A 12,122-nucleotide genomic window follows, 5' to 3' on the forward strand; every position below is an offset into this window, starting at 1 on the left:
GCCATATAAGCCTTGAAGCTTAAAACCCCAACAATCGATAGAAAAACGGGCTAAAAGAGGTCACACGGGCGTGTGACACGGCTGTGTGGTGGAAACACGGGCGTGTTCGTGGCCATGTGAAAATTGAAGCTTAATTTTTCAAATTTAAAACAAGTCAGAGAGTTACATGGGTAACATACACGACCATGTGTTCAGTCACACATGCGTGTGGTATGCTACACGGGCATGGGAGAAACGAAGGAGATCACACATGGCCGTGTGACACGGCCCTGTACCCAACACGGCCAGGATACACGGGCGTGTTCAAGGCCGTGTAAAGACTGGGCTTATATCATTAATTGTGCACGGGCTAGAACGATACCACATGGGCCGTTACACGATCGTGTCACCCTTTTTAACCCCTAAACCTTAATCTTAATCCCCATTTTTGTCTTTTTCTTAAAGTTTCACTCATATTCACCTTAGCCACCGATTGACCCAACCCCACCCTTCTTCTCTGGCCGTCACATCTCTCCCTATCTCCTATTCCGACCGCCATCTCTCCTATCAGTTTACGCGCCTCTCCCTACAGACCTTTTTTTTTTCTCAGTTCTCTCTCCTCTCCCTATTTTCCTCTCCTTTCTGGCCATCCCCTTAACCCCGCACCACCCTCTCAGCCCGACCAGCCACCACTGCACCACCCTCTCAACCCGACTAGCCACCACCGCTCGCTCCAACCTAGACCCCTCCCTCCCATACCTTTTCATTTGCGCCGATCTACACCACCGTCGGTTCTCTTTTTACCCCCTGCTATTTTTATTTTTAGTAATATTATAAATTTTTATAAATATTTCTATTTAATGGCAGTATTGTTAGTAGTGGTATTCTGTTTATACATTTGTCACATTGTTGCAGCTCTACTCAGATTCTTATCTCTTATTAGCATGCATTCGTTATATTGGTTAGTCCATTTGATTTATTTCATCGTTTTATGGCAGATTTATCATGACGAACACACGAGGCAAATCTAAGGTAGCCATCCTTGTTTCGAAAAATTGGAAAGGCTCTGGTGGGACCTCCTCCTCGAATGCATCTACTGAGGCTCGCCACCATTACCTCTGATTTTTGGCGGGCCCCTAGAAGGATCTGTACCAGCTTCATCGAGTGCGACTGTAACACCCCAAACCTAGCCCAGACGTTATGGCCGAATCTGACGTGCCACATTGGAGTTGAAAACCCACGTTCCGTTTTAGTGTTTTAAAAACCATATATTTTGTTGAGTTAACAAGGTGTATGGAAGTGGGCACCGTGTAGGTATCCGAGATAGAGGAGGTGAGCCATGAAGGCTGCTTAAGTACCAAGCTCTTTGATTGGATCCAATTCTAGACATGCCCACAACCATAGCCACACTTTGTTATATCGAGTTTAGATTTGTTTAAGTGAGCGACTTTGATAAATCGATTAATCGTGGTGTTGAACTCTTTTGAAAACAAGTATCGTTTTGAAAACATGTCCTAAGTCTAGCCCATTTGAATAATTATCAACCAGGTTTGAAGTTATTAAATTTAAAATAATCCCGAAAAGAAATAAAAGGAAGGTTAAAATGGCCTTATTACAACCCAAAAATAAATAATAATTAAAGGGAAACTAATGAAAACCAACGCTTATTTAATAGTCCAAAGACAATCACCGTGGCTACTCAATCCCTCCTACCCAAGTCCCCACATCAAGGCTCACCAGTAAGGTTAAGGAAAGGGGTGAGTTTGGAAACTCGATGTGCAACACGCCTTTTAGAGCCCAAAACAATAATGACTGTTGGGTCTAAGCCCAAAACCAATCTCAAACATGTCTTGGGCCATAGCCCTTTTCATATTTCATAATTCATAACACTGGGTCAAGCCTTTTCATATTTCATATTATTGGGCCGAGGCCTTTATCAGAATCCCAGACGCCCAAAGGCCCATTTTTATGTCACATGTAATGTCAATGAAAGAATGCAACCCATTTGGGAGGCTACTCAACCCACCATCCGCTACTCTCCACCTGCACCAACCAACACACCATGTAGGATTAACTCGACCCACCCCGCCATAACTCTCCTTTGGCAAGATAGTTGCTTTATCATATAACCGAGGCCTAGCCTCTTTTAATAACTGGGCAAAGCCCTTTTTAATAATGGGGCATAAGCCCTTTAATAATGGGGCATAAGCCCTTTTAATAAGCGGGGCATAAGCCCTTTTAATAACTGGGGCATAAGCCCTTTTGCACTTCCTCCATCCATATAAAAACCCAACCCAATGCATTTATGAACATCTCGTGTGCATATCATACATATCATGTGCATATCATACATGTCATGTGCATATCATACATATCATGTTTATCAAAATCCCATGCATTAAGTTCATATATAAACCCTAAGGGTATAATGGTCATTTTTACCTAGGGGCAAAACGGTCATTTTCATATTATAAGGGTAATCTTTTAATTTTACCAAAGATTAGGGTTTCCATGTTCATTAACGGTTACAAACAATTCATGGGTGCAAACAGTGATTCTGGCCCATTTTTAGCTAAAACGAGTTATTGGGCCAAAAACCCCTAATGGGCCCTACTTAGCCGATTCTGTCATCTAGGCCCATTTAGCCTATATCCATAATAGTATTAACAGTTTTAACATGCAATTTAACAGATTTCCATTTCCTACCAAATTTACCCAAATGGGCCCGAAAGCCTATTGGGCCCTAATTCAGCCCCTCGAGGCCCAACTTACCGTGAACGCCAAAAACACGTCCTTACCGTTTTCATTATTCCCAATCATCATCTCATTGATTCTAACTAACTAGTGAGCGTTCTCTTGCTCACAAGTCCTCGAAATGCCAGAATTTTGGCATTTCGGCTTTTCGGCATTTATCGCTTTAAGCTATGAAAAGGGTTCGTTACACACCTGTTTGGCGATATTCCTCGACAAGATCTCCTACACGATTTCTCCTATAATCCATCGTTAATAATCAGCTTCCCATAATTGAACCAAACCTCAAATCATCTAATACTAATACTTACACATTCGGCCACCATCCATAATGGCCTTAGAAATCTTACCTTTGTCGCGATTGATGACTAGGTCTAGCCACTCCGGTGATCCAAGCTACTCCAAGTCGACACTACACCTTTCTGCTCCTTCAATAAATAAACCAAAAATATTAAAAGAAGATCCTATAAGGCCTACACCCACATTCGGCCACCTCCCTAAACTAGAGGGGTTTCGGCTTTTGGCCATAGTTACACTAGGAATTGATTAGAGTTTGAACACTTACCACAGTCTTCCTCCTCTTGAATCCGGATGCCTAAAAGGTAAAGGAATTGAACGCCAACTATTGAAAAGGAAAGAAAAGGTTGCTGGTCACAAAGAATCGGCACCCACCTATCTTCACCGATTTGACTTTTTGCGGTATTTTCAGAAGTAGAGATTAAAGAAAGAAATAATAAATGAGTAGAGGAAAGTAATAGGCTGGATTTTGAAAAGAAAAGGAGAAAAGATGAGAGGAAGGATGGTAGATTGGCTAGGGAAGAAAAGAAGAGAAAACTAAAACAAAGGAGAAAAGCGGCACAACTAAGACCCTAATGCCGAAATTACTAACCTAATACCCTTCCGTCAATTCCTCTCTAACCCCTTCCAAACGGCTAAGCTCTATCCTTCTCTCCAATCCCTAAAATCTCTCCCTTATCCCTCCTTAATCCATGCGTTTGACTTGATCCAACTCTCCTCTTACAGAATCCACTTAGGTTCCAACACTTACCCTTCCTGCACATAAAAAAAAATACCCTTATTTGCCAACACAGGGAATCGATCCCAGGTCTTCCCTTATGCTCCACACGCCACCTTTTTAGGAGCTTGGTGGCATCACCCTTGCCACTCTACCAAAGCTCTTTTTTGTGATACACTTTACCCACAACTTAATATAAAGCACCTAGCCAAAACCCCTAACTCCTAAGTCCAAAATTTAAAAATTCAACTGGGTTTTGGCTAACTCATAAGCCTTCCATAAGCCCATTTAAACACCCAAATTATGAATTCCATAATCACATACCAAATTTTAGAAAATTACTTAAAATATCAGGAATCGCGAAAAACCCGAAAATCAGGATGTTACAGCGACCACTTGGTCTGGGCCGTTGCATTGATTGGCCCGCGTTGGAGCAAGTCTATTTGGCTGATGATGTGCGCGCGATTATTACTACAGCCCCGTGGGATAGATTTTTCACCATCATCGAGCCCACCTACACGGAGCTCACCTTAGAGTTCGGCGCCACATTTTCGATCAGCAAGACATGTCGGTTCATGACTAGCCAAGCACCATCACCTTTCACCTCGGTGGTTTGGTGCGACATATGAGCGTCCTAGAGTTTGGTGCTTCTTTGAGACTCTACCCAGAGGAATTCTTTAACTTTATCAGCATATTCATCACTTGTATTTACGTTGTTGGACTGATCTCACAGGCGGTCTGACAAACTATGATGCGAGTCGATCGAAGGTGAAGTCTCTCTCACCGTCCTTACGGTACCTTCACGCTTTTCTAGCTCATACGTTGACAGGTCAGAGAGAGAGCATAGGAGTGGTTAGTACTTATGACGCCTATTTTCTGTGGAACATGGCTACCAGACATGTTTTTGATATGGAGTACTTCATCGAGCTTGCATTTCACCATCAAACTGAGCACCACAAGAAGGGCCCCATATGTCTCAACCCTTACGTGATTCGCCTCGCTCGACACTTCAGTCTTCTTGACACACTAGAGCAATCCTCGAAACTTACCCTAGTCAGCCAGATGTCCCATCAGGGCATCTTGAGCATGATCCATATGAGGATGATCGAACGGCGAAGTGGAGTGGACTCCCATCAATACAGACTATTCCAGTCTGACATTCAGGATGACACAGAGGACTTCACTGATGATGCTTATCCCTACCACGAGGATCCACCTCCATCACCACCTTTGAGTTACCGCCCTACTCACTCTGCTGCGACCTTCGCGGATGTCTCCAAGCAATTTACTCGCTTTGAGCAACAGTGTTTTCAAAGGTTCGATAGCATCGATGCAACTCTACAGGAAATATGCCAGCATCTCTACATCTCCTCTCCTGTGGCACAGGCTCGCGACATTGATCAGTCTGATGATGAGGACCATGAGTCCATTTGTCTTTAGATTTATTTTTCTTTTTCTTTTTCTTTTTATGTTTATTTTATCCTTAATTTTGAACTATATTTTTCTTTGTAATAATTGTTCCTAATCGAGTTTTAATCCTTTGATCCTCTTCAGTATTTGTGTTTATCTTCTTATCAGTTGCTCAGAATCATGCACTCGCTCTACATTTATCTACAATTCCATTTTTCACTATTTTGGGACTTTCATCCATTATTCAGGTCAGTTTCAGTTTTCTCCCTCTCTTATGATATTTGTTTATATTATGATTACATTTGTTTGTACATTGAGGACAATGTACATCTTAAGTGTGGAGAGGTTATTTATATGATTATTTGAAAATCCCTTAATTATGCCTTGTGTTCAATTAATTTTCTCATAACATTATTAGAATGAATTCTTATCGATTTATGATTCTTATTGATATGTTTTAGATTAAATTCATAGGTATTTGTACATTGATGGTTTAGACTTTAAGATACTAGAGAATCAAGCATGATAAGTCTATTTTTTAGAATTAAAATTTTTTAGGTTGATTCCTTAAATTAAGGTATTACCTTGAAGTTTGAAATTTGCAAGATTGACATCAAAAGCCATAATTTTTGTGAGATTTTGAGCCTTTAGAGCATATACTTTTCTTGCTCACTTTTTTATTGGTTATGAGTGTGTCAATATTGATTTGTTATTCTAGAACTTGCTTAAATTATACATGTCAAGACCACACCTTTGATTTGATATATTGAGATGATAAAGGCACTTAGGTTTTAACCCACTTATACCATAAAAAGCCTACCTTCATAATTAACCCTTAGTGAACCCCCTTTAAGCCTAACAAACTGTTTCTTGATTTACCTATTAATATTAACCCATAACTCATTTTTGATTCATTGAGAATTTTTTCCAGTTTTATTGACTCTCTTTTTATTGAGATTTGATTTGGTTAGTTGCTTCACTATGTTCTTTTATTCCAGTTGTTAAATTTTCTCTTATTATCTATTGATATAAAAAAATATATATATACATTTATGTTGATTATTACAGCCCTTTAAAGACCTTTTGATTTGTGTATCATATCATTTTATAGTGGTGGAGATTTGATTTTCATGCAAGCCTATGGTAATGACCTTTCATAATTGACTTTTAAGTGCTTACTTTTTGAACCTTAAACACTTTGAGTGATTTGAGTGAATCTTTAGTGAGGATGTAAAATCTTGTCGATTTTGAATTAAAAGTAATTACTTAGATAAGGGGAGATACCTATATTTTCATGTCTTAAAAAAAAGTGTGACTTGGATTGTTTGAATCTTTAGGGTTCTTTTAGTTGAATTATTAATGTGTAATTATTTGTGAATTATGATAAAACATTATTAATGAGAATTATGAATTGAGAAAGTTTACTTTTAATTGTGAGTTGAGGATTTTGCTTGAGGACAAGCAAACGCTTAAGTGTGGGGATATTTGATAAACCATAAAAGTAACACATTTTAATCCCATGCCTGGCATGTTTTTGGATGATTTATTATTTAATATAGTGAATTTAATGCTCCTAATCCTTTAAATTTATATTTTATACTTAGGAGAGCATAGGGGACCAAAAGGAGCAGAAAACGGGCCAAAGACGGACAAAACGAGCTGATTTAAAGATCCACACGGTCAAGACCATTTTGACATGGACTGAGCACAGGCTCGTGTGGTAGCCCGTTTTGATATCACTCCCTGTTTCCAAAACATGCAGGAAAAGCTAATTTTTAGGGATTTTGAGCATTCTAAAGTCTATAAATACATACTAAAAGAGGGCCTAAAGGGGGGACGCAGAGTAGAATGCAGAAATTACTCGAATACCGCCAACAGATTCAGCTTGGAAGCAGGATCTCCTTCAAGACTGAAGATCTCCATTCAATTTCTCTCGAAATTTTTGGGGTTTCTTTATGTTTTGTTGTTTTCCTATTTTTGAGAAGTTTTCCTCATACAGTATGAACTAAATTCCTTAAATACCTAGGGAAGATGAAACCTAAGATGGATCTTATTATTTGATTTGTTTTGAGTTACATGATAAATATTTGTTCTTGATCTCAATTATGTGTTCTTATTTCATGTTTTTAATGTTTTTAGGATATTAACTCATGATTGATGTGCTTATTTCGTGGAGCAAAAGTTTCTGTCTAAGAGTAGATCTCACATAATTGAGTGGAATTGCATGCAACCCTAGAAATAGGGCGATATAAATCTACCAGATTAGAGTCAAATCTAATAGGGAAATCCATAGATCGAGTATTATAATACGACGATAGGGGTTTTAATTAGAAAGAGATATCAATTAATCAACCTAGAGTCAGTTATTTTTACTCTTGAAAGAGATATTAATATAATTTAGGGATTTCTATGGATCAAGTCAAATGAATAAATCATTTAATTCAGATTTAGAATAATAAGTGAAGTCTAGGTGGATTCTTTCTTGGGTATTTTCTCTCTCATATGTTTTCTTCAATTATTTTCCCAATTTACTCCCTGTCTCTTAGTAATTAGTTTAGTTTAATTTTAGATTAAAAACAACCCTTCAATTTATAGGCTAGATAATAAAAAGATAGTAATTACTAGTACTTTTGGTCCTCGTGGATACGATATTCCTGACTCACCGTAGCTATACTACCATTCGATAGGTGCGCTTGCCTTTGTTGTATTTTAGTTAGTTCGTGACGTCATCAATTTCCACCTTGATGATTTCCCAAGGTTGTTAGGCCTAGGGTTTGTTTCACGTTCTTCATTTCCCAAACAGTTGATCCGTTGAATAACCCTACAAAACAGTTAAAAGATCATGCTTCCACTCACTAATCCCCTATAGAAGGCTTAGTTCCTTATGGCTTTCATAAACAACATGGAATACATGGAAAAATTAAGCATAGAGAATGGATTGAAATAGAAAGTTTAAGAAAAGCCTGATTGATATTGATAATAAGCCTGAATCCACAATAGTTAATCTTCTCTATAACTCATAACTAGTAAACTAAAACTATGAAAATATAAAGAAAGTAAGAAAACAAAACTTAAACCTAAAGATAAAATCTAAGCTAATGCAATATGTTCATAATGTGTGCCAAATGAGTTTATTTATAGCCTTTAGGTAGCATCCTTAAACCTAGGTTAGCTGGCATTCTCGAGCTTTAAGTTTGATTGTGCAGACCAAAACGTCCCTACTTCATGTTTTATTCTCGTCACAAAGTCAATGTTGCAACACACAATGGCCTGTGTCGCGACATAGCTGCCAGTATGCTTCTCTGCAGCTATCTGCAAGGGTATGTCGTGACACCCTCAGCCTGTGTCACGACATTGAAGGCAGTTTCTTACTTTCTCCATTCTGTTCTCTATGTTGCAACATCGAATCTCCCATGTTTCAACATAGTGTCCAATATTGGTCCAAAATGCCTTCTAATCGTCTCCTGTACACTTAGAAAGCATGTTACCTCTCCTTTAGGCCCTTAAAGTTAATAAAAGGCTTAATGTGCACATTTTATTAGATGTAAGTAAAACTAAAGAAACTTACTTAAAACATAACGAAAATGCTTATATTCAAGCTCCTTAAATGTGAAAACTAGTTTAATTTACTACACCAAATTACAGTAGATCTCCTTTTGGTTAGTATTTTCATCACAATGCATTATTCTATGTGAGTGCATACCATTTGAGTAGGAATCACTACTTCCACTCCATAAAAAAGTGAGAACATAGTCTCCTCAGTTACTGTGTGAGGTGAGGTTTGTGAAGCCCAAATGATTCCTGGCAGCTCCTCTAACCAAGCACCTTTGGCATCATCTACCTTCTTTTTCAAAGCTGTTAGAATTTTCTTATTCATGACCTCCATTTGGATTTTTGTTTGGGGTGTCTTGATAGAGCTTTGAGCCAGTGCAATCTATAAATCTTTGCAAAAGTTTTTGAATTTCCCTTGAAATTGCGTTCCATTGTTTGTTATAATTAGGAGTGAGATGCCAAATCTACACAGAATAGACTTCTACAGAAAAGATTCCATTTTCTTTTCTATAATTGTAGCTAAGGCTTCAACTTTTATCCATTTAGTGAAATGATCTACAGCAACCACTATAAACTTCTTCTATGCTGTAACTATTAGAAATGGGCCCACAATATCAATTCCCCAAGTTACAAATGGCCAAGGGCGTGACATAATTTGAAAAGGTTTTACTGGTGATCACTGCACTTGAGCATATCTCTGACAAGAATAAAAAGTGCGAACCATGTGGTATGCAGCCTTTTGCACAGTTGGCCAATAATATCCTTGTCTGAAAAGTTTTTGTGCAAGGAGTTTGCCACCTAAGTGGTCACTAGAAATTTCTTCATGAATCTTTCCCATCACATATTCAGCTTTTGGGGGTGCTAAACATCATAGCAATGGTTGGGAATACACTTTTCTATAGAGTACACCCTCTAAAAGGGTATACCTCGTAGCCTTGTATTGTAACTTGGCGAACTCTTTCTTGTCAAGGTGATTTTCTTGGCCTTGCAATGTTTGAATAATAGGGGGTCATCTATGTTTCTTGTTGACTCAAATTAAATATCTGTAGCATGTCATAGTTTGGGATGTGTCTATATTCCAACAAGAATTTTCCTCTTTGCTCAATAACAACAAATGATACCAACTTTGATAAAATATCTGCTCAAGTATTATCTTTTCTAGATAGCTGCTTGACTTGCACTTTATGAAAACTTGTGAGTGGTTGAGCTACTATTGAATGGTATTTTTTCAAGATTGGTTCCTGCACTTCATACTCGTCATTCATCTACTTTGCTACCAGTTGTGAATCTGTATATACGATTAGCTCCATTGCCTCAAATTATCGGGCTAACTGTAATCCTGATATTAGGGCCTCATACTTCGTAACATTAACAGATGCTTGAGAAACGAAAGAGAGTCCATACTGCCACTCATTTTTATCAGGATCAATTAGGAGAACTCTTGCCCCTGACCTTATTTTTGTTGTAGAGCCATCAACATATACTGTCTAGATTTTTGACCCATCGGTTGAACTTTTATCTCCCTATGGTGAACTAACTACTATATTTCGCTTGATAAATGGAAAAAAAAAAGGAAATCTTAGAACGGAACTTGTATTTGTCATAAGTCATCACAGGAAACAATAAACTAAACATGCATTCATAATATGTCATCACAGGAGATAATAAACATCTATCAAATGGGATTCCAATAATTGTTCATGAATTAATATTTCAAACTATAGGTTACCTGACAGATCAATTGACTTATCAAAATGAAACATGTTTTTGTCATAAGTCATCACAGGAGACAACAGACTAAACATGCATTCATAATATGTCATTGCAGGAGATAATAAACATCTCTCAGATGTGATTCCAATAGTTGTTCATGAATTAATATTTCAAATTATAGGTTAAAATTCCTCTATGAAGCTAGCTAGAATCTAACCTTTTATCGTTGTCCTTAGAGCGTACTCTACACCAAACTCAGGTAACTCGATTCCCCATTTTTTTATTCTTTCTGAAGTGCCAGCTTTGGATAGTATATCTTTAACAAGTTGATTCGTCATAACAATAATAGGATGAGCCTGAAAGTAGGGACGCAACTTTTTATCTGCAACAATTAGAGAAAAAATAAAATTTTCTATTTTTGAATACCTTTGCTCCCTATTTTGCAACAATTTGCTAACATAATAAATTGGAAACTAGTGAGCTCCTTCTACCCTAATTAAAATAGCTACAATTGTCTCGTCTGAGGTCACCAAGTAAACATACAAAGTCTCTCCCACGCGATTTGACATCAACAGTGGTAGGGATGTAAGGTATGACTTAAGTTTATCAAAAGTTATCTTGCACTCTTCAGTCCAAGAGAAAGAAGATTTCAAGCCTTTAAAAAAGGGCAAACATTTGTCTGCCATTCTAAAAACGAACCTATTAAGTGCGACCACCGTTCCTGTTAAATGTTGAATATATTTAACTGTCTTTGGGGAAGGCATATCCAAATTGGCACAAATCTTCTCTGGATTAACCTCTATTCCCTTTTCTGAAACCATGAACCCCAGAAATTTGCCAGCTCTAATATCAAAAGCACACTTTCCTGGATTAAGTTTCATATTGTGAGCTTGCAAAACAGTGAATGCCTTCGAAAAATCTTGAACATATCCCCTTAGAGTAGAACTTTTCACCAACATATCATCAACATAAACTTCAACACTTCGCCCAATCTGTTCTTTAAAAATTCTATTTACCAACCTCTGGTAAGTTGCACTTGCGTTCTTTAAACCAAAGGGTTTGACCCGATAACAAAATAAGTCTTCCTCAGTAACAAAGGTTGTCTTGTCCTGATCCTCTAGGGCCATAGATATCTGATTATAATCTAAGAATTCATCCATAAAGCTCATAAACCTATGCCTCGATGACGCATCAACCAGTCTATCAATCGAGGGTAAGGGAAAATTATTTTTAGGGCAAGCTTTATTAGGGTTAGTGAAGTTAATAAACATTCTTCACTTGTCATTAGCTTTTTTCACCATTACAACATTCGAAACCTAATTTGGATATGTGACCTCTCTGATAAATCCTGTTGATAGCAGTTTCCCCACCTTCTGTCTTATTACTTCAACAACTTGTGGAGTAATTTTTTTTCTGTTTAATTGATTTAACCTCAAGTAGTACATTTAACCTATGAACAATTATCTGAGGATCCACTCCAGGCATATCCGTAGCTAACCATGAAAAAACATCAAAATTTTCCCTTAGACACTGAATCAAATCCTAATTTTCCTCAACTATTAATGCTGATGAAGTTCTCACCACCTTAGCGACATCATCATAAAATAACTATAAAGTTTCAATAGCTTCTGCTGCCTCTGGCTTCATAATTTTCTCCTCACTTCTCGCATCAAGACTATCCAAATCCAGCACTTGACTATCC

This window comes from Gossypium arboreum, chromosome 10 (assembly GCF_025698485.1).
Source record: "Gossypium arboreum isolate Shixiya-1 chromosome 10, ASM2569848v2, whole genome shotgun sequence".
In the NCBI taxonomy this organism is placed as follows: domain Eukaryota; kingdom Viridiplantae; phylum Streptophyta; class Magnoliopsida; order Malvales; family Malvaceae; genus Gossypium; species Gossypium arboreum.